Source organism: Panthera pardus, unplaced genomic scaffold (assembly GCF_024362965.1).
Source record: "Panthera pardus isolate Hobbes unplaced genomic scaffold, ASM2436296v1 HiC_scaffold_16, whole genome shotgun sequence".
NCBI classification, from domain to species: domain Eukaryota; kingdom Metazoa; phylum Chordata; class Mammalia; order Carnivora; family Felidae; genus Panthera; species Panthera pardus.
Genome location: NW_026526721.1, coordinates 30,336,176 through 30,358,758, shown reverse-complemented (window position 1 = coordinate 30,358,758; position 22,583 = coordinate 30,336,176). Strand labels below are relative to the sequence as shown.

Genomic DNA, 22,583 nt, shown 5'->3' with positions numbered 1-22,583 from the left:
AAAGAGAAAGTTATTCTCTGATACTTACACCAGTGCTTTATGATGAAAGAAAATACATACCAATTCTAAATTTATAAATTAATTTTGAACATAATACACTTTAGTTTTTATTCTTGAAAAAAAATGAGATTTGGAAATTAAAAGAATTGCATAATTGCTTTTCCTACTGTAGAGATTCTAAATGCAGAAATGAATAGAATTAGAGATTGCCTAGGATTTTTTAAAAGGAAAAAAATAAGTACAAATATGTAAAATTCTTTACAAAACATCGAATGTAAAGACGTACAGATTCTGCAGTGGGACAGAAGTATTTTATAAGTGCAACAAGTCCTTTATAGTCATCTGCCTATCAAAACAAGAGCAAAGCCAACTATAAAGATAAAAATCTTCATTATGAATATAAAGCTTTTAACTAAATATTTAAGTTTATTTGTCTACTTTTAAGTATTATGTATTTAAAACTGGCATATAATAACTTTAGGTGGAATTTGGGTTTTGGATAAATGGGTCCTTTGGGCACCAAACAGAACTTTCAGATTCCCAAGAGTGGCAAAAGCAAAGCTTATGCTTTTTACATTTTAAAATGAAAGAATTAGGGGTACCTGGGTGGCCTGATCAGTTAAGCATCCGACTTCAGCTCAGGTTATAATCTCACAGTTCATGGGTTCAAGCCCCGCATCCGGCTCTGTGCTAACAGCTCAGAGCCTGAAGTCTGCTTCCGATTCTGTATCTCCCTCTCTCTCTCTGCCCCTCCCATACTCACACCCTATCTCTCTGTGTCTCTCAAAAATGAGTAAACATTAAAAAAATTTTTGTTTTTTAATTTAAAATGAAATAATTAGTTTAACTTCATTAAATGGCAGAAGTTTCAAGTTAATCTAGGTAGACAAGTTAGTTTAATAAGATCAAATACTAATTTTTGATTCCTCTGCTAACCACTCTGTAGAACAAATATCTTAATATAGATGGCTTATTTAATCCTACATCCTGTTTCATTTTTATTTTTACAATGAAGGATCAGTCTTACTGTCTTCATTTTCATTTAGTTCAGTGGGAATTTTGCAGGAGAAACAGTAGCAATGATTACATTTGTGACGATTACAGAAAAAGTACAGCTTTTACTTCCTGCCTCCAGAATATTAAAAGTACAAGTTTATAATCAGCTGATGCCAATGTGGTTCATATTGTATGATATGTTATATATTTGTATGTATGATATTGTTATATCTATCTATCTATCTATCTATCTATCTATCTAAGATAATTCAGCGGACCAGTTAGATCTGTAAATAATATTGCCTAATCAAAAGAAGGTTAAAGCAACTTTTAAAGCCAATAAGCAAGAAAAAGCAGTAAAATGCAAAATAGTAATAACTGACAGGTTGCAAGCTTGAAGCCAGATGAACAGTTAGAATTCTAACTTGGCACAAATAGTTGTATGATATGCATCATGTGATGAAATCTCATGGAACCACAGTTCCCATGTCTGTAAAATGGGATCACTGTATCTACCTTCAAGAATTGTTATCAGGTTTAAAGAGACAACCATTAAAAACCATGCTCTCATTACAGAAAATAAAATAAAACAAACAAACAAATCCTCCCTGTGTCTTGGTAAAAGTCCTATACAGCCCTCTGTGCTCTGGAGAAACTATTTGCCTTGGACTGAGGTCCAGTCATCATCAGTTGCTTTCCATCAGAATTTAGATTTCTCTCTTGCCTGGGTCATCTCTCTCTCCTGAAGGGTCTGTTCATCCTGCTGTTCTTTCAAACTGTCACCTTCTACCTTACTAATAATCACTTATTTTTTATCCCCTTGCCATTTAGAATAGAAAGTTATCAATATATGGACTTTGCTCTTTATAAGATCATCACTGAACTTTCTGATATTTAAACTTTTGGCCTTTCCCCCCTGACTTATTTCACTTGTTTCCCCAAAGCATTAGCTATTGTTGTATACTTCTAATCTCCTTCGTCTCCATGATGTTGACGTTTTGTATCCCTTGTACTTGTCTGACCACTGCCTTGTTTGCTTATGTGGTTTGATTTCTTCTCTCTTCCAAAAATATTCATTCTTCAAAAATCTGTTCTTCAGCATTATCTATATCTCCCTATAATGTCTTCTTTAGTAATTGGTCCTGAACTAACATTCTAAACTGATGACTCTTCCACTTTCTATCTAAGTCTAAGATGTTTATGATATACTTCAAATGGTAGATCTCCAAATGAACATATTTTCTTTCAACACAAACTTATCTCCACCCTCACTCTGTTTGATGGGACCTATTTCTATGGCAGCCTTGAATCTGTACAAAACTTTCTCAAATTTTGAAGGATCTGTTGTCAGATATCTCCTCCATCCGTGGTGCTCTATTTCTATGGTTACTTAGCTATTTCAGACTGTGACTACAATTAATTCATCAGCAAGTTCTGTAAACTACTAAGTGCCAGGCTCAATGCTAGAATCTGAGCATGTAAAAATGAGCACTGTATTATCTGTTTTATTTTCCCAATTGCAGATCCCAAAATATCCTCTAAAGCTTTTCTCTCCCAATTCATTACATATATAAAAGAAGCAGAATATTTTTGTATGAGACCCATACTCAGAAATAGTAGATGTATTTTTACTTTCTATACGATAATATAATTTCTTTCTTTATTTTTTTAATTCTTCTTTTTTTAAATTTTATTTAATCCAAGTTAGTTAACATACAGTGTAATAATGCTTTCAGGAATAGAATTTAGTGATTCATCACTTACATACAACACTCAGTGCTCATGCCAACACATGCTCCCCTTAATGTCCATCACCCATTTAGCCCATCCCCCCAAGCAACACCCCTCTGGCAACCCTCAGTTTGTTCTCTATACTTAAGAGTCTCTTATAATTTGCCTCCTTCTCTGTTTTTATCTTATTTTTCCTTCGCTTCCCCTATGTTCTTCTGCTTTGTTTCTTAAATTCCACACATGAGTGAAATCATATGATTTTTATCTTTCTCTGACTGACTTATTTCACTTAGCATAGTTCAATCCATATTGTTGCAAATGGCAACATTTCATTCTTTTTTATCACCAAGCAATATTCCATTGTATGTATGTATACATACATACGTCATTGTGTACATATGTGTGTGTGTGTGTATATATATATATATATATATATATATATATATATATACACACATACACACCATATCTTCTTTATCCATTCATCATCAGTCAATGTACATTTAGGCTCTTTCCATAATCTGGCTATTGCTGACAGCACTGCTATAAAAATTGGGGTGCATGTGCCCACTCGAATAAGCATATTTGTATCCTTTGGATAAATACCTAGTAGTGCAATTGCTGGGTTGTAGGGTAGTTGTATTTTTAATTTTTACAGAAACCTCCATACTATTTTCCAGAGTGGCTGCACCAGACTACATTCCCACCAGCAGTGCAAAACAATAATATAATTTCTTTAAGCTGACATTGAAGGATTACCTGATAACTGCATTTTACTTGTATTTGAGAAAACACAGGTATTTTCTTATCTGTGTTTTCACTCACATTATCCCACCAGGTTGAAATGCCCTCTGTCTTCCATGTCTTTGGTGTGCAAACCCAATCCCACCATCTGTTTTTACCCACAATACAATTGCCAACTTTCTACCAATCACTATTCGGTTCCCACAGACAGAACCAATTCTTTGAACTTTCAGCATTCTACCTGTATCACTCCTAGATCTGATACTTTCCACTCTATCATAGTTCCTTAACTTCACATGTCATCCCTTATTAGAATGTAAGATCATTAACGGCAAAATCTACATCTAATTCATCTTCCTATCTCCCACAGTGCCTCATACATGGAGAATGCTTCATAAATTTTCATCAGTTGGATGGCTGCACTGCTAGTTTTGAATTATGTTCAAGAAACCAAATATTTCGTGAATCTCAGAATTTAAAAGTGAAGGAAGATTGGTAAGGATGAAACGCATGTACTTTATAATTAGTCAACATCAGCTCTGGAGGTTCAGGTAATGTTGTCCAGCAATAAGAAAACCTCTAGAGTCCTTTTTATTACTCCAATCTTATAAACATGCTCCTAATCATTCAATGAACATACCTATAAATATTTTTATCCTGGAGGTTTGGGTGGTGTTTAATGGGATCTAATGATGTCCAGGGCAATAAGGGAATAGATAATAAACCTCAGATGCAACCTAATGTAAACTACATGATGATTAAAGTCAGCAGAGAAATTGGCACTGAGTGTTCATCTGATAAACAGCATAGTACAAATCAACCAGGATGGCAGCGATTTTTATGAATCACAGCATATCACTTGAAAATAAGAAAGTTAATCAATTAAACAGTGATTTACTAAGCATTTACTATATGAACAGTGATCTGTACCATGTTCTGGAGGTGACCAAGAGGTCCAGTCTGTGTGAAATATCACGGCAATTGAACCTGACAAAATACGCAAACAATAACTTCCATCACTATCCTATTAGTTTGTATGGCTACCATCACAAACTACCATACTGTGGGGAACTTGAACACCAGAAATTATTTGAGATCAGGTATTGGTAGAGATGCTTCCTTCTCGGGCCTCTCGCCTTGGCTTGTAGGATGGCTGTCTTCTCCCTGTTTCCTCACACGATCTTCCCTCTGTATATGTATGTGTCCTAATCTCCTGTTTATGAAGACATCAGTCGCACTGCATTAAGACCCACTCTAATGATTTCATTTGAGCTTAATCACTTCTTTCAAGACTCTATCTCCAAATATAATTACACTTTGAGGTACCAGTCATTATGACTTCAACATATGAATTTTGAGTGACACATTCATCCTGTAACAACCATTACTACCTGGCCATGTGTCTAGTTGAGGAAGTAATTGCTATGGCAACACTGGAGAAGAAGCAACTTTGAGTCTCCTGGAATTTCTAAAGATCATTGAAGAGCAAAAAATGAGGAAAAACTTAAAAGCTTTGAAGGTTGGAACAAGCAAGGTATTTTGTTGGTGTGTTTCATGTTTATGTTTTGTTTTGAAAACATTTAATGGGTTAGTAACAATAAAACATGAGTTGGCATTGGTGAAATACAGAGTGGCAAAGATAGTGTGGAATCTGTAAGTACATGCTAAAGGCTTAGGGGAGGGAGCAAGCTCAAAGAAAGGTTTTTTGTTTGTTTGATTTTGTGTTTGTTTTTTTCTTATTTCTTCTACCCCCTAAATTAGGAAGAACAACTTGTAAAACATTCAGAAATGCTTAAGTAACATTTTCATTTAAGGATGGATTTGGTGACTTGTATTTTACAAAAAGGGCTTGTATTCAGGAGGTCTCAGACAATGTCATTTATGGCTCGGTTACATGCATCTCTAGACATTCTTTACTAGTACCTTTATTTTTTTAAATTTCTTCTGCTATAGGAGGGCATCATCTTTATAGAGAGACTGTGCAGCTCACCAACTCATTGTACTTCCAGGGATAAAGCTACAGATGGCACCGAGCCGTGCTTCTGTCAGCTCACTATTCATTTACCTGCTCAGTCTACAGTCTGTCTTCTCATCAGCTGATCGATAGGTTGGCAGCTCTCTTTGGCTAAACTACTCAATTTAGGAGGATGGACTGTTGCTCTCTCATGCATTATTCAACAGAATGGGCTTGAATTCAATCCCTCCCCATCCCACCTCAGAAAGAATTAATCACTCTCTCCTTCAGAATTACTGTTCTAGCTTGTACCTATGTCTATTACTGTGCTGATCACACTACCACCTTACAATTTATTTTCATGTCTTTCTCCTCTCCTAGACTAAGGACTCCTTTAACATGGGGGCTGTGTAGATCTTTGTTGTCCCAACCCCAAGCACAAGGACTGACTGTTAGTCCTTCAAACACTGTTTGTTGAATGAATAAATGAATGAATGAATGAGTGAATGAGTTATATGGCTTAGCCCACTACTATAAATATAAATTGTTAGTGCTGTATAGGATACCAATATGAGTTGCACACATAGTTGGTCTCAGCTGTTGAAAATTTCTTGATAGTCTTAAATCTCAATTGGCTTTGTTAAGGTTGGTTTAAAACGTTGCCAACCATAAGTTATTTTCAAAGCAATAAAATAAACCTCTATGAATGAAACACTTACAGAGAATCAGAGGGTGAGTTTTCATAACAGCTGGATACATAAAACTGTACTGATTTTTGTGGCTCATGAAGGATTCAAGGTTACCTTAACTAAAATCAATCATGTACCAATAACAGAAAGGTTAATAGTTTTACCTACTTAAGAAATGCTTGATTTAATCAACTTTATTGGACTTAACCACCAAACTATGTTAATCAATTTACATGTGTCTTTGCATTTCAAAATATTTTCAGTATAATTAAACATTTGACAATTACATATACTATAATAACAGACATATCATTAATACATTCTGAAAGACACAAAAAGCCAGCATATTTGTGCATCATTTTCCTTAGTTATAGTAGTCAATAATACCTTTTCAGTCTAAACATTTTATGTTCAGAGTGATTTGGTTGAGTCATGTCCTTTGTCCTCTTTAATTTCTGCAAAGATTTTAGAAATGGAAATATACTTTACAGCTTAGGGATCCCAGGCATGTGTGAGAAAATATTAGCTAAATATTACAATTATGTCCTGATTTTTTTTTCATTTCACATGTTTAAAATTATATACTGAGATAAAGTACTTAATGTGGCAGAACAATCCTATCTTAAATTCAGACCTAACATTCTCAATCGTGGATGAATTTCTTCCCCAGAATGACACACAGCTTTGCAACCTACATGGAAACAAGGAAAAAGTCACTCTATTAGCTTCTCCTGTGAGAATGGGTTGTATCTCATCCCCTCCACAGTCATCCTCTCCACAGCATGTCAGGTAATCTTGGCAGGTCACCTAATCAAGTCAACAGAAGTTCAGTGTGAATTCACTACAAACCCTAAGCTGTTGAAACTTCCTGGACAACCAAAAGGCATTTCAGATTATCTTCAATGTTTCCTCTATTACAGCAGGTGGGCAACATTAAATGTTGGCAATCAAGTGAGATTTAAATACTCTAGTACTTTTAAATTCTACTTTTATTTAATTAGACTCTGAAGGCCACATGTGGAGGATTATTAGAATTCATAGTAATAAGTGTGTGCAAATAGTTATACTGAGTTCTGGTAATAAGTTAAAGGCAACTCAGTAAAATCTGGACCAGAAGTAATGCTTTTTCAATAATATTTTTACCTGAGAGCTCTAAAGGTCAGTGTTAACATCTAGGTGCTTTGGTGGGATTTTATGGGTATATATTATGGGCCAAACAAATAGCACATATAAAAGTATACCTTAATATTCTTTTATATAATTTCTCTCTCTCTGTCCCTCCCCCTCCCTCTCTCTACATATATGTCTATATCTATCTATAGCTATCTATCTGTCTACCTACCCACCTACCTATCTACCTATCTAGATATCTTTATGTACAAGTCTTAAGATATCTGGGAAGTATTTGAGAAGAATTTGCTTTTAAACAGAATTATGAGATGAGATCTTTAATTATATAGAGATAATATATCCCTAATGTGTTTATGAACTTCATGGCACTTCCTTTTAAATTTATTTTCTTTCATTCAACTGAGATGGTATATAGAAAAATGTATAAAGGACACTTACAGGTAGTTTAGAAATATTTTCTATTCTTTATCTCTTCCCCCAAACCATTTAACACTTTTGTTCTCAACTGATTAGTTAAAATTTTTCTTCTACATTTGGTTTGATGGTTCACATAGGTTTATTTTTCTAGACCTGGGTTGCACCATGGAACTCATACAAAATATGCTACTTGTTCTGTTTCCCCTTTGTGGTGCCATATACACTTACAAGTGTTCTTAGTGGTAAACAGAAGATTAAATTTAAGAGTTACACCTCATCAACAATAAACATGGGGGAAGGACGTCTGTGGCTCTTTTCCAGGCGGCAAATTAATGCATCGCTGGCAGTGGTACTCCAAACAAGCCTTGATGCTTTTATCGACTGCCTCACCATCTCAAACACAGCCCGGTATTCAGTCAATACTTGTCAGTCCATGGGAGTCACTAACTCACTGTTGCTGTCAGCCTTCCTTATCTAATTACAAATGGGCTCCTGTTCATGAAGGTATCGCCTTAACGGAGTATACCCAGGACTGCAACTTGTTAAGAGACAATGTAATCAAAACTTTACTCTTTAAGACCCCTTCTTGTAGTCACATTATTTCCTTAATAACAGCAATGTTGTTTTTTTTTTTTCTGTTTTGTTTGTTATGTTTGCTCATTTGTGTCTTTACAGAAAGCAACAAAGTCTATGGGGGATTTAAGATTATATATTTATGTGCAATATATAAAAAAGTTGATTAAGGATAGCAACAGAAAAGAGTGTCAATCCATTCCTTTTAATGCCATTAATTCTTATTATCTTGATGCTGCACAAATTTAAACTGTGACTTTTTTCCTGCCTCCTACTTTTCATTAGATATTTCTCCTGGTCCAAACATGTTCACATAAAATATTTATGATTTTTTAAATAAACAAGTTTTTTTCAAAACATGAATTTTGTTAAATGCACATATATTTGTACACCTTCATACATTAGGTAAAAGATGCATGACAATACAGAAAAAAACAATTGAAAAGGAGATAAGTACATGAGTCTTCTATTTAATTTTTTCTTTGTAGGTTTATTAAGTAAACGTGCCTATAGCAATTCAATCTCTTGAGAAGTGAAGAGTTATTAGCAAGTGACCAGGAGTTTTGAAGCCTATTGTTAAGGATGGAAGGGACACTGACAAACTATACCTAAAGGCAGTTGCTAAATATTAAAGTTCTCTGAATTTTCATTATGCAAAAGACAGTTTAAAAAAAAGGTTTTCATATTCAGTGTTTCTAAGGAATATTCTGTGGCTCATAATAATGAGAGTAACTAATTTAGAAATAAAAGGAATACATATATAAATAACCACATAGTACATGTTACTATGTACCTAGGATACAAAGTACATCACAATGAATTATTTTGGTACTATTGGCTGAGACCCAAGTCATCCACACTGATATCAGTATTCAAGCATACGGGCACCAGTGTGGAGTCTAAACAACAAGACCAGAGAGAACAAGATAAGATTTCTGTTCCAACTCAGACTCAAACTTAACATTTTGAAAGAAAAAAGATTAAATTTGCTTTTGTTATACACAGCCTTCCTATTTTCAAGATGTTTTTGCAAAGTACCAGAGGAAAAAAAAAAGAATAGTTATATCTTTAAAAACATTAGTAAAAAAATAAAAATATTTAAAAGCAATCGTGATGGGGCACCTAAGTGGCTCGGTTGGTTAAGCGTCCTACTCTTGATTTGGGCTCAGGTCCAGATCTCACAGTTTTCAGAGTTCAACCCTGTGTCAGACTTTGCAGTAACAGCATGGAGCCTGTTTGGGATTCTCTCCATCCCTCTCTCTCTCTGCCTCTCCCCTGCTTGAGCTGTCTCTGTGTCTCTCAAAATAAATAAAATAAACTTAAAAAAAAAAATAGAAGCAATCATGAGTCAAAAAATCTTATGCAAATTGATGGTTTTATATATACCTGGCAACAAAAAATTATATGTACATTGAGAAGGTTAAAAATTATTTCAATGAACTTGAATGGTATGCATTTGAAATACAATATTAGCTGCTCAGATTTTTAAAATGTTCCCTTTGCTGGTTCTCCTGAGCATACATTCTCAACCGTTTAATAAAGCAGAGTGTCTTTCATTAACCCGAAGAACTGAGATCAATTTCTGAGTGTGCGCTTTTGTGTCAACAGGTTTTGGAGATTTCAAATCAATGCTGTTGAGCATGAGTTGAGGGCTAACACACGGAAGAGCACATTTTCCTCTAAAATATCAAAATCTACAGGGCGCCTGGGTGGCTCAGGCAGTTAAGCATCCGACTTCGGCTCAGGTCATGATCTCACGTTTTGTGAATTCAAGCCCCACGTCAGGCTCTGTGCTGACAGCTCAGAGCCTGGAGCCTGCTTCGGATTCTGTGTCTCCCTCTCTCTCTGCCTCTCTCCTGCTTGCACTCTGTCTCTCTATCTTTCTCAAAAATAAATAATAAACATTAATTTATTTAAAAATAAAATAAAATATCAACATCTACAACTGAGGCATCAACATACAGTTCTATGTGACAGAGCTTGGAGGTATTCTAAAATCATACTCTAATTGGTGTGTTGGTAACTCCAGTTCCACAAGACAAAATGATCAGTAAATGGGCAAGATAAATATGGATTATACATTATTGAAAGGGTACACAGCAGATATCTGCACGGTCTGCCTTTTCCCATTGCTGTTTCCATCTTTCCTACTCCATAGTGCCCCCACCCCCACAGCCATTTCTCTTCTCCTGTCATCTTTTCTGTTGTCTTTACTCTGGAACTGATGTTAAATTTTATGTTGTTTTTAGGTTTATCTTCCATGTACCTCTTTCACATGGAAGCTCTTTACGGACAAATCTTTGTCTCTATTATCTACTGTTCTGTACATGACATTGTAGATGCTCAATATATATTTAGCTGAATAAATGTGTTAGAAAACATTGAAGGGATTGCAGAAAATCAGATGTCAAATGCAATACTCCTTTTACACATTTGCATTCATATTTATGAATGAAAGGGAAGTCTATGTTGATTAACTGGAAAGTATGAAGGCAAATTACTTACCAATTCATCCCCAGTCTTTGTAGGGTATATGTATGGCATTTCTATCCTCTTTCCTATTGATTACAAATCTAATTTTTAATATACATGATTAATCAGAAAAATGGAAAGCTACACTGAAAACATCACCAAAAAATGTAAATGATCATATTATTATAGGAAACAATCATATGAATAAATAAATAAAAATATTATTTGGTGTTTAAAACAGATAGGTTTTTAGAACCAAAGGGCAGAATGAAGAGTGTATCTTGTACTGGTCTGGTTAGATGAAACAAACAAACAAACACTTTTAGAGGCTTTAGACTTAAAACCTGTTAAATGCAAAGGTATTTTGGCTGCTTTTTTTATATTTTCCAGTATAATCAATGAGATATATCCAAAGTTTTAAGATAAAGTGAAGTGAAAGTAAACAAATAGTATGTCACCAAAATTGACATCTGTTTGAACTACGTTTGTGTATCTTACGGATTTTTGAGCCGAGTACTTAAAGAAGTCATAAAACAAATTACCTATAGTATATTCAAAGATATACTTTGTAAATTAGGAAACTAAATTATTTTTGTCCCAAAGGAGATAGAAGTTGATTGAATACACTGCAAGGGAGTGGCAGGTAGCACAGAAGAGGAGAGACTATCTGCCATTTTTGCTGTTTTTGATGTGGAGAGTGTCAAGTTTGTGTTTCTGTTTCCCAGTTTTGGTCAGATTCTCAGCCTTGAATGTGGAAGTTCTACTTAATAAAGGTAAACCATAGTTCACCAAAATAAGATGGCACATACTTCTGGATCAAAATTCATTCTGATAGTTTGAACATAATGCAATTTATTCCTAAGAAAATGAACAACTTATTTTCATTAATCTAAAATCTTTCTTTTATGTTTAAGTATGTGTGGATATAGTTAAGATCCACAGGTTTTTGTCAGCAGAGATAAAGAATAATGAATTGCTAAAATGGGAAAAGAACAACAACAAAAAAAAAAAAACAGGGACACCGGTGTGGCTCAGTCGGTTAAGAGTCCGACTTTGGCTCAGGTCATGATCTCACAGTTCATGGGTACAAGCCCTGCATCGGGCTCTGTGCTGACAGCTCAGAGCCTGGAGCCTGCTTCGGATGCTATGTCTCCCTCTCTCTCTCCCCTTCCCCCATTCACACTTTGTCTCTCTCTCTATCTCTCTCTCTCTCTCTCTCTCTCTCCCATTTAAAAAATGGGAAAAAAAGTACATCTTGGTCTTACTTTATAATGAAATATGCGGGGCGCCTGGGTGGCTTAGTCAGTTGAGCATCCGACTTCGGCTCAGGTCACGATCTCGCGGTCTGTGACTTCGAGCCCCACGTCAGGCTCTGTGCTGACAGCTCAGAGCCTGGAGCCTGTTTCGGATTCTGTGTCTCCCTCTCTCTGACCCTCCCCCGTTCATTCTCTGTCTCTCTCTGTCTCAAAAATAAAAAAACATTAAAAAAAAATTTATAATGAAATATGCTTCTGAAATGCTGTGTATAAGATAAATAGTTTATAAAACGTTATATTTCTCCATTGGCTTGCATTATAATTTTAAAGATGTTTGAAACTTAATAAAAAATATAAACTCTAAGATTTACTTTAATGATTATGTGTTTATGAACAAATAGTCTAAAGACACACAAACCCTGAAAGTACTCAAACTGACAATCTGTCCACATAAACATCATATACTATTTGTTTATTAGGCGTTCTCACTGGTTTATTCTTTTTTTTAAATTAATTTTCTTAATGCTGTATTTACTTTTGAGAGAAAGAGAGAGACACTGAGAGAGACAGAGAGAGAGCATGAGCATGAGTGGGGAAGGCCAGAGATAGAGGCAGAATCTGAAACAGGCTCCAGGCTCTGAGCTGTCAGCACAGAGCCCTACGTGGGACTTGACCTCACAAACCGTGAGATCATGACCTGAGCCAAAGTAAGATGCTTAACCAACTGAGCCACCAGGTGCCCCTTCACTGGCTTATTCTTATTTAAGCAGTCAATCTCTGTCCATCATTCTTCAGGGTCTCAGTACTGATCACTAACTGAAGGCTATTTCTTTACAGACTTTGGTTAAAGTAAACACTCTATTCCCAGCTATGAAGTATATGAAATTTGACTACTTCCTGCTTCTTCAAAGTCTCTTTCTTTTCATTATTTATGATTCCCCAGATTCATTCAACCTTTCAGAGTTCTCCTTTCCTATTCCTTCTATTGCTCTTGCTACCTGCTACCTAAATGTAAGTGCCACTGCAAGCTAATTCTCAGCCTTCTCTCTCTATTTTTTCTGTACTTTATTCTTTCATGATTCCATCGACTCAATAGTGTCCACTTCCTCTAACTAGATGATTCCAAAGACTATTTTCTGCCACTGACTTTTCTCCTACTTAAGGAATGACATTTCCAAATTTGTATCTGGGTTTCCCATTAATATATCAGACTTAACAGGTACCAAGCCAAATATCACCCAAATCCCATTGTCTTCCTGATATTCCAGTTTTCACCAATGGCTCCTCTATATTCTCATTATGAATTTAAAGTCTTGAGTCATATCTTTCCACTTTACCTTTGATCCTATGGTCCATGACTATTCCAGATCACAAATCCTATAAATTCTACCTAAACTACTCTGACAAATGTATCTCCTTTCCATTCCACTATCACCTTCCTGATTTAGGCTTCCTGGTTTCTCATCCACACTACTGTAATAGCTTCCAAATGATTGTCCATGTTATCAATGTTTTCTGCTTCAGTTTCTCCTATATTTGCTAACATGTAGCCCCAGAACTGTCACTTCATGTTCAAAACGTTTGATAACCCCTCATTGTACACTAATTACATTAAGTCTGAATTTTTGAGTCTAGAATTCAAGAACCTCTGTGATATAGTTCCAACCTACATTTCTGTTCTTATTTCATGCTACTTCCCTTTAGATGCTTCACATACAAAAAAGTAAAAAATATATATGTATATGTATACACATACATATGTATGTATACGTGTATATATATTATATATATTATATAATAACTTGCCTGAGATATATATATATATATATATATATATCTCAGGCAAGTTTTTAATCTCTCTATGACTCACTTTCCACATCTGTAGAATAGAAACAGTAATAGACCTTTTCATACAGTGTGAAAAATAGATGCATTGTTAATTCAAACCATTAAGACTTTGTGACTCACTGTATGCTTTAGGTATTAAAAGTGAGTTATAATTGAGGTACCCGGGTGGCTCAGTTGGTTAAGCATCTGACTCTTGTTTTTGTCTCAGGTCATGATCCCACACTTCGTGAGTTCAAGCCCCACATCAGGCTTTGTGCTGACAGTGCAGAACCTGTTTGGGATTTTCTCTCTCTGCCCCTTCACCACTCTCTCTCTCTCTCAAAGTAAATAAATAAATAAATACATAAATACATACATACATACATACATACATAAGTGAGTGAGTTATAGTTAAAATATTTCATGATGATCATTAGTAGTATTTTATGTTTTGGCAGGCTTTAAAATGTTACTATTTAAGAATATCTTCAAATGGCACTGTCTTTTGTGGTCTTTTAATTTTCCAAAACTAAATTTATTTTTTTCTAAGAAATCTTACAGATTTTTTTTTAATTTATCTATATTGTTCTGTGTTTGGCATGGATGAGAGGTGGGTATGTTTCTATTTTAAGGATGATTCAATAAAGAGTGAAATTCCAGAAAGAATGGATATGTGTGAGATATAGAATGGGAGTAAATGAAAACCATAAACATAACTAGATAGGTTAGCCTTAGGCAAGAGTCAGAACAGAACCAGAGAGATAAGGATAAATGAAGGTTTGGAGCAATCCTTAGATAAACAGAGAAAAACTTAAGTAAGTCACTTAATAACTACATATTTCTTCATGAAATTCAGGTTGAAGTTATCCTCTAAGGTGGTATGAGAGGAGGGGAGATCCACAGGAATGAATCAGTTTTAAAAAAAATAAAAATTAAAAACAAATAAACATTATAGGCTGAGTTGAAATGTTTTGATTTAAATGCTTTTCAATTTAAATCTATTAATGGAGGTTAATATAATAGCTTCTGGATTGTATAAAGAAATCTCTTCTCCTTTGCAAGAGTAATTTATATTATTTTAAAATTTCAAAACATTTTAATTGTTCTCTATGCTTGAGGCAATGCTAATTAATACTGCAAGTCTTACTTAAAATTCACGATTAGAAGGATTTTCTCAGTCAATCGACACTATAGGGATGGCACACCTATGACCCAGTTAATATTTTGGTTAAAAGGTATAATAACTTTATAAAATACCTACTGTAGGAAACCTAGCTTGAGGATAGAATTCTACTCATGAGAAAAAAAAAAAAAAAAGAGTGATAAATGAAGAGTCTGGAATGCAGTGCTGAGGATTAGGGTTATTCTTTCATTCTTCCTTATACTTGTAAATAAATAAATAAAAAGATGTGAAAAGTTGGGGATATATCACACACGAACTTTTAAAATGCCTAAGTCATTGTATACCACAATGAGAAGATAGAGCATGCCAGATGGTAGGTGTTTGGAATCAAGAGCAATTTCCCTTATGGTCAATTCTAAAACAACAAAGGTTGTAGTTTCTAATCTCGAGAGAATTGAAGGAGATAATATTCCCTCTCTGTAACCATGAGGCCTTCTAAGACCCTTCAGATATGATATCTCCAGAAACAAAATATGCATTGCTAAATGATTACAAAAATGTTTTTGAAATGATTAAATATTAATAATGCTTTAGAATAAATGGATATACACATGCTTTCTATGTAAAAATAAATAAATAAATAACAATGTCAGACCTGTGTTAGGATGGATGGATGGATGGATAGATAGATAGATAGATAGATAGATAGATAGATAGATAGATTTCATTTGTTTCATTATTTCATTTCTTATGGAAACTCTTTGAGATGGGCATTAATATCCCTACTTTACAAATAAGGAAATTGGGGGTCATAAAAGTTCAAGTAACTTACCCATGATCAGATGTTTTTATGTAGCCAAGTAAAGCCTCTCTGACTCTAAATCTAAGTCTTTGTATTACATATGTGAAAGGAAACACAATGAGGAATAAAAAATAGCCCTAAAATATCAAGGTCATTTCTTGTTTCCGAAGCAATACACTTGCCAGATTGTTAATTGGAAAAAAAAAAATAATGGCATGGAAACTTTTCATGAAACCTGAACACTCTCCTGGCATTGAAAAATATATATATATTATAATACATAAAGATTTTAAAAATAAGTATTTGGCAGTCAGGTTTCCAATCAAACTTCTAAATGATATATCATTATAACAGAGGCTTAAATATATAAAAATTGCTAACGTACTATCTATTCTTAAAATCTACTTATATCTTCTAAATAGCTTTTCTTCCTTTACAAAATGTCCTTAACTTCCAAAGTCTTTAAACATATGGGCCACACTCTCTAAATTATGGGTGGCTCTTCCTAGGGATTGATTCTGCCTTGTTGATTTACCTTGTCTATCTACCTGACATCTCCACTCCATTCAGAGTTCATTGAATGCAAACATTCTTCTGATTAATGGCTAATTTATTATTTGCCTTGCAAATGTTTATCTGCTGGGAAATGGGATAAATACTTCAGTTCTGACAAGTAGGAGGGCCACTATTTTAGTCCTGATGGAATGGTCAGTTGATGGCATCCCAGAGGACTTGTGCCCTGCCTTGGTTTTCTGAGACAATCTTCTGAAAAGCTGAGTATCTATTTTTAATGAGTGCAATGGAAAATCAATTAGCCGGTGGTTTATGAGAGGAAATTAAGATAACTTTTGTACACCATCTTACAAGCCCTATCAGAAATAACCTCCATATGCAATCACTTGACAGTATTGTAACCTACTTACTTAAAATAAAAAGACACCACCAAAACCATAGACTTGTCTATATATTTACCAATCTTGAAAAAGCACTTAAAAGAATACATACACATGTAGATACTTAAGATTTTAAAACCAAAAACAAAATAGGCAAATATGAAAATGTTAACAATGTTTTCCTGTAAATGGTAGGTAATTATTTTCATAATTTGCACATTTTAATATCTGTCTAATTCTATAAAAGAACATTCCTTTTAAATCACATAAAAAGGGGCACCTGGGTGGCTTAGTCAGTTGAGTGTCCAACTCTTGGTTTCAGCTCAGGGCATGATCTCACACTTCATGAGTTCAAGCCCCATGTTGGGCTCTATGCTGCAAGGGCAGAGCCTGCTTTGGGATTTCTCTCTCCTTTTCTCTCTCCCCCTCCCCGGCTTTCTCTCTCTCTCTTTCTCTCTCTTCCTTTTTCTCAATAAATAAATAAATAAACAAAAAACATTAAAAAAATCATATAAATCATATTTAAGAACATATTTCTCACAAAGAAAAAATACATCACAGATGGTAGAAAACTAACATTATATATTGAATTATTTTCATCTCTACAGTGACCAGTTCTGTAGAAAGCAACTCTCATGAGGCAATTGAGTAAAAGCCTAGAAAGTATTCCCAATGTATCCTTCTTGTTGAGAAGTAGACAAAAATGTGTTTATCTGTGTATTTACAGGTATTTTCACTTTGATGTTAAGATTATCTGCAGTGGAGAAAATTTTCTAATTCATACAAAACAAAAATACCTGTAAATTTGACTGTGTAAAACCATACTCATTGTGAACTTTTCCAGTCAAATTCCAGGAGAATATAGTAAATTTATGAAATGCCTAGCCTGAATATAATAAATTAAACACATGAAATTTATGAATTAATACAAAGAAAAATATTTTCCTGAGGGAAAAAAAATACAATTAATTGGCAATTCCCATGCTCCAGGTAGTCTGACTAGTTTAGGTGTTAGCTTCTCTACAACTAAATGTAGGCATTGGAAATATCATTCTTTATCTTTAAACTTGTTTGAAATTATTATACAAACCCAGGCACCTGGGTGGCTCAGTTGGTTAAGCATCTGACTCTTGATTTCAGCTCATGTCATGATCTCATGGTCTGTGAGTTCAAGCCCCGCTATGCTGATAGCTCAGGGACTGCTTGGGATTCTCTCTCTCTCTCTCTCTCTCTCTCTCTCTCTCAAAATAAATAAACTTTAATATTGAAATTATTAAACAATAGGACAAAAAGAAAGGGAAAGATGAACCTTTATAGAAAATTCAGAAGTTAGGTACATGTACTATATACCCTACCCAGAACTTAAATGATGCATTTTTGAAAAACTGATAGAGGTTAGTATTTCATTCTGATACTGATTCAATGCGATTCAAAAGTTGTACATTTGGACTTTGGCCAATAACATGAGACCAGGAGGAAAAGTCATAAAAGTTATCTTAACTCATGAAATATACTACAAATGTAACTATTTCTAAAGAATAAAAATTCGCCTTTCAAACCCATCTGAATTCTCCAAAGTCTATTTTATTTAGAAAACATAAGCAAAAATGTGTTTTTTTCTGATATTAACTCTCAAACAAATAATGCCAACAACTCATGCTCTCCCCCCCACCTCCCCCCCCCCCAAATTCCATGATTAATTTTCTAAGCAGGATGAGGCAGTGTCCATGTTACATCAGAGGTAAAGGCAATGTGCTGTGGCCTTGTTATTCAGACATCATATATGTAACCAGTCTTGACAACTGCTGATTATATCTTTTTTACAGAAGTGCTTTCCTCTTTTTTTGTTTGCCAGTTATATCCTCTAGTGTATATGCCAGTGCAGGCAATGTCCCATCACTGGTAATTGTCACTGGGCTGTCTGTCAGTGACGAGGAGAAAAGGGTGACAGCCTTGACATCACACCAATCATCCCTCTGGAAAATTGATATTGTCCTTCCCAGTAAACAACAGCTCAAGAATCGACCAGTCTCACCGGCACATCCCTGAACAATCAGCTTCCATTAAGGGCAGAAGCCACACATTTATCCCACCGCAGTTCAATCAATAGGCAATGGACTTTTTCTGTCCCTTGTAAGCACTCTCTACTTGTATTCTACACTTAATACCCCCCAATTATAAACACCTTGTGGTCCTCGTTTGCTTCACTAAAATCCCCAGTAAGATTTAAGACGTCAATTTGGGAGGTGGTAGAGAAATCCCCAATGTGTATTAAATATTTTATTTTTAATGTCATTACTATGCAAACATTGGAGAGACACAAATTTCTGCCCATGTAGATTTCTGCCTTGCCAAATTTTTAAAATATTTGCCATAACCTTACCTCTCTAAAAGCTGGAGGATCATACTGTGCTATTTACATGTAAAACATAGTTACAACAAAATGAAACCAGATAACAGTCCAGTTGATTCAGGCATGGCTTTCTAGTAAAGTGATATGTGCTTCACAGGGAAGTACATATTTTTTTAATAAAAAAAAGCAATTGTTACTGACCTCATGGCAATGGTGACATTCTGATTAATGTTCAAAGTATTTCAAATGCCTAAGTCACAGATACTGAAGGATTCTTATCATTGAAAATGCTCTACAGTATTAATTATAATACAAGACCATTAAGTGCACTATTTTATCAATGATTACAAATACATGTAATTAGATTTGCATTGATACATTTATATACTCACTTTCTTTCACAAAAGAAATACACTTGGGGATTGTTTTAGGTTGTATACCCAATGACTTTAAGGAGATTCTAGGATTTTAGGCATAAATAAAAACAACCTTGTCCGTAATGACAGTGGTTTAATAATATATAGGCAGCCACCCAGATAATACCACCTAGGCAGAATATGAGAGTAGATAGAGAAAAGACAGAATTCAGCGACAGCTGACAGAGAATGTACACTCTTTAAAAGGTGACAGGTGTCAGCTCTGGAGGGAAGGCAGTGGCTGAAGGATCATGCCAGAACACTCACTTGCTGATTTATGAAGCTTCCCTGGTGTCAGTCTGGGAGCATGATGTGCTGCTCTATTTCCGGACCAGAGTTAGGTACAAAGGAAGGAACCAGTGAGGGAAGCCCATCACTGTCAGATCCCACCCCACCCCTTGGAGCCTCTGGGAAAACTGCGGTGGGGAGGCTTCTGCTCAACTCCCACCCCCTTTGTGGGGAACTGTGGCTGTTTCCCTTGTAATCGCCACCTTTTTGGCACACTTTTAACTCATGAACTACCTTCTTGAAGTGACCTTTACCTTTAGAATTAAAAAGAAAGGGGAAAAAAAAAAGGTGAACGTCAAGGCAGATTGTTAACCTGGGTTTCCAGTTTAAGCACAGTCATAGATAACACAGAAAAGTTTTCACTGAAATAGTATAGATAAGTAGGTTTGATTTACAGGTAAACAACAACAACAAAAAGGAATTTTAAGAAACAGTGTTCACAAAAGTCCAACCATATATGCCAATATTCTATTCAGCATATGAAATTTTTAATAATATCAATGGAAACATTTTTACAGGAGTTTAAATCCAATTCTGATACCTAGTAAATCAGGAGTCTTATGATCTCTCTTTTTTTTTTTAATGTTTATTGATTTTTGAGAGACAGAGTGGGGGGTGGGGCAGAGAGAGAGGGAGACACAGAATCCGAAGCAGGCTCCAGGCTCTGAGCTGTCAGCACAGAGCCCGACGTGGGGTTCAAACTCATGAGCCATAGACCATGACCTGAGCCGAAGTCAGATGCTTAAATGACTGAGCCACCCAGGCGCCCCTCTTTTTCTTTTTTTTTTCTTTCCTTTTAGAACTCCTGTCTAGTAGATAATGATAAAGATTCATTAAAGCATGGAAGACAAAAAATGAAACAAAAGGTCATTTTAGTCATGGTATCTGAAACATCCCATTAAGAATGCTGAAAAAAAAAAAAAAAAAAGCTAAGTGTACAAGTATCCAGGTGAAGTTTTAAAACTAAGAGATTGTTGAACACTTTACCTGGAACCTAGTCTAATGATTTGTTTATGACCTCAGTGGACACACCTAATGATCTGTTCATGAGTTTAATGGACACAGACACATATTTTATATATTCACATTTGTTTAGAAGATGGAATCTGAATGTTTCCCATTTGTATATGTACAGGTACAATGAGAATATTGTAGGGGGTGCCTGGGTGACTCCATCGGTTAAGCGTCCAACTTTGGCTCAGGTCATGATCTCACGGTTCGTGGGTTCCAGCCCCGCATCGGGCTTTGTGCTGACAGCTCGGAGCCTGGGGCCTGCTTTGGATTCTGTGTTTCCCTCTCTCTCTGCCCCATCCCTGTTCGCACTCATGTCTCTCTCTCTTTCTTTCTGTGTCTCAAAAATAAACAAATACTTAAAAAATTTTAAAAAGAACATTATACACATGGAGAGAGTAAAAATCCTCATTCTGTGCTCATTTAATCCTCTTCTTTGAACACTGGAAATGAAATCACCATTCCCATTTTCTGGTAGCACTTAAAGACAAAACACACTTGGCAGAAAAACAGTTATCTAAACCTGGGAGAAAACATTTGCATATATGAGAATGGACAAGTCTGCACACTCCAGCACCAATTTTGTCCTTCCTTGAAATGGATTCTGATGTTCCTCAAAATGACACAGGCAGGACTCCAAGTGGTGAGAAGCAAAGGGAACTCTCTGGGAGGGAGAAACTTGATCCATTTGTTTATTCAATCATGAAAATGTTCTCCAATTGAACAGACTTTTTTGCTGTTGTTTTGTTTTGTTTTGTTTTTCATTCCCTGCTATGGCTTACATAATCTACGGCAAATAATCACAACTGGATGTTATCTGTTATAAAGATATAACATTCCAATGATATATACACACACATTACTATGATATAAACACATTACTATAAGAGTGTGAGGAATGTAACCCATTCCAATAGCTCCACTGAGTCTCTATGATTAAGGAAATGAGAAAAGAAAGATCAAAATTTCAAGTCAGACTTGCTATTTTCTGTTTTTCCTGCAAGTTTTTAAAGCTACAAATTCACACATGTAATTGAGTAGAAAAATACTCCCAATAGAGGACAGATAACTCCATATAAAGGATTACATAGTGACATTTCTTTTCACTGGAGACAGTCAAGACTAGCATCAAGATTAAGAACCATACTGGTTACACAGCCATTCTGCCATTGACTTTATCATGTCTGGGGATAGGAGGTATGGTAAGCAAAATTCTTGAAGATTTATTGTTGTCAGACACAGGTATGGTGATGGAATGCCAAGCCACTGGGAAGTTCACTGCACCCTCAGCTTTTTACCAAAGGGATACAATCAATACCTTAATGGGGATGTTTGGAATCAACCTTTTGAGAACCAAACTGGCACATTACAACACTTTTAAAGGGTAAGCACTGAGTTCATTTCCTTTTCTCATTTGAATTACAAATCCCATTCCTCTGATCAAAATGAAGACTGGTTTCTCATTTACAAGCTCAGAGTTTTGCTATGTTAATGTTTTACAGGGAACAGTAAAGTTAATGCAGCAGCGAAACATCATGTCACCCCTCTTTGTAGATAACTAGAGAGGTTTCCATTTTCCAATAATTCTGAAGGAAGTGGCACAGAATCTACCATAAAAACATGACAAACTTGTGAAGTGAGAAGATCCAAGACATCTTCATAAAATCATAAAATCTTAAAAATATATCCACTACTGTAACAATGCTAGTATACTCCACAAATGTGTTATATTATCTAAAGCGTCATACTTCCCTAAAATCTAAGCATGACACAGAAAATGAAGTGATTATTGAAGGGTATAGAAAGACACGTATATATTTATGAAATGAAATACAGTTGGCCCTTGAACAATACGTTCAAGGTTGGAACTACGTGGGCCCACTTATATGCAAATTTTTACAGCACAG

At 35.2% G+C, this 22,583-nt stretch overlaps 1 protein-coding gene across 17 annotated transcripts in view; it reads right to left on the bottom strand.

Annotated features, from left to right (window-relative positions):
• The window catches only part of ROBO2 (roundabout guidance receptor 2), a 597,843-nt gene that overhangs the window by 439,641 nt on the left and 135,619 nt on the right, over positions 1 to 22,583 (bottom strand). The gene's annotated exons all lie outside the window — the stretch shown is intronic.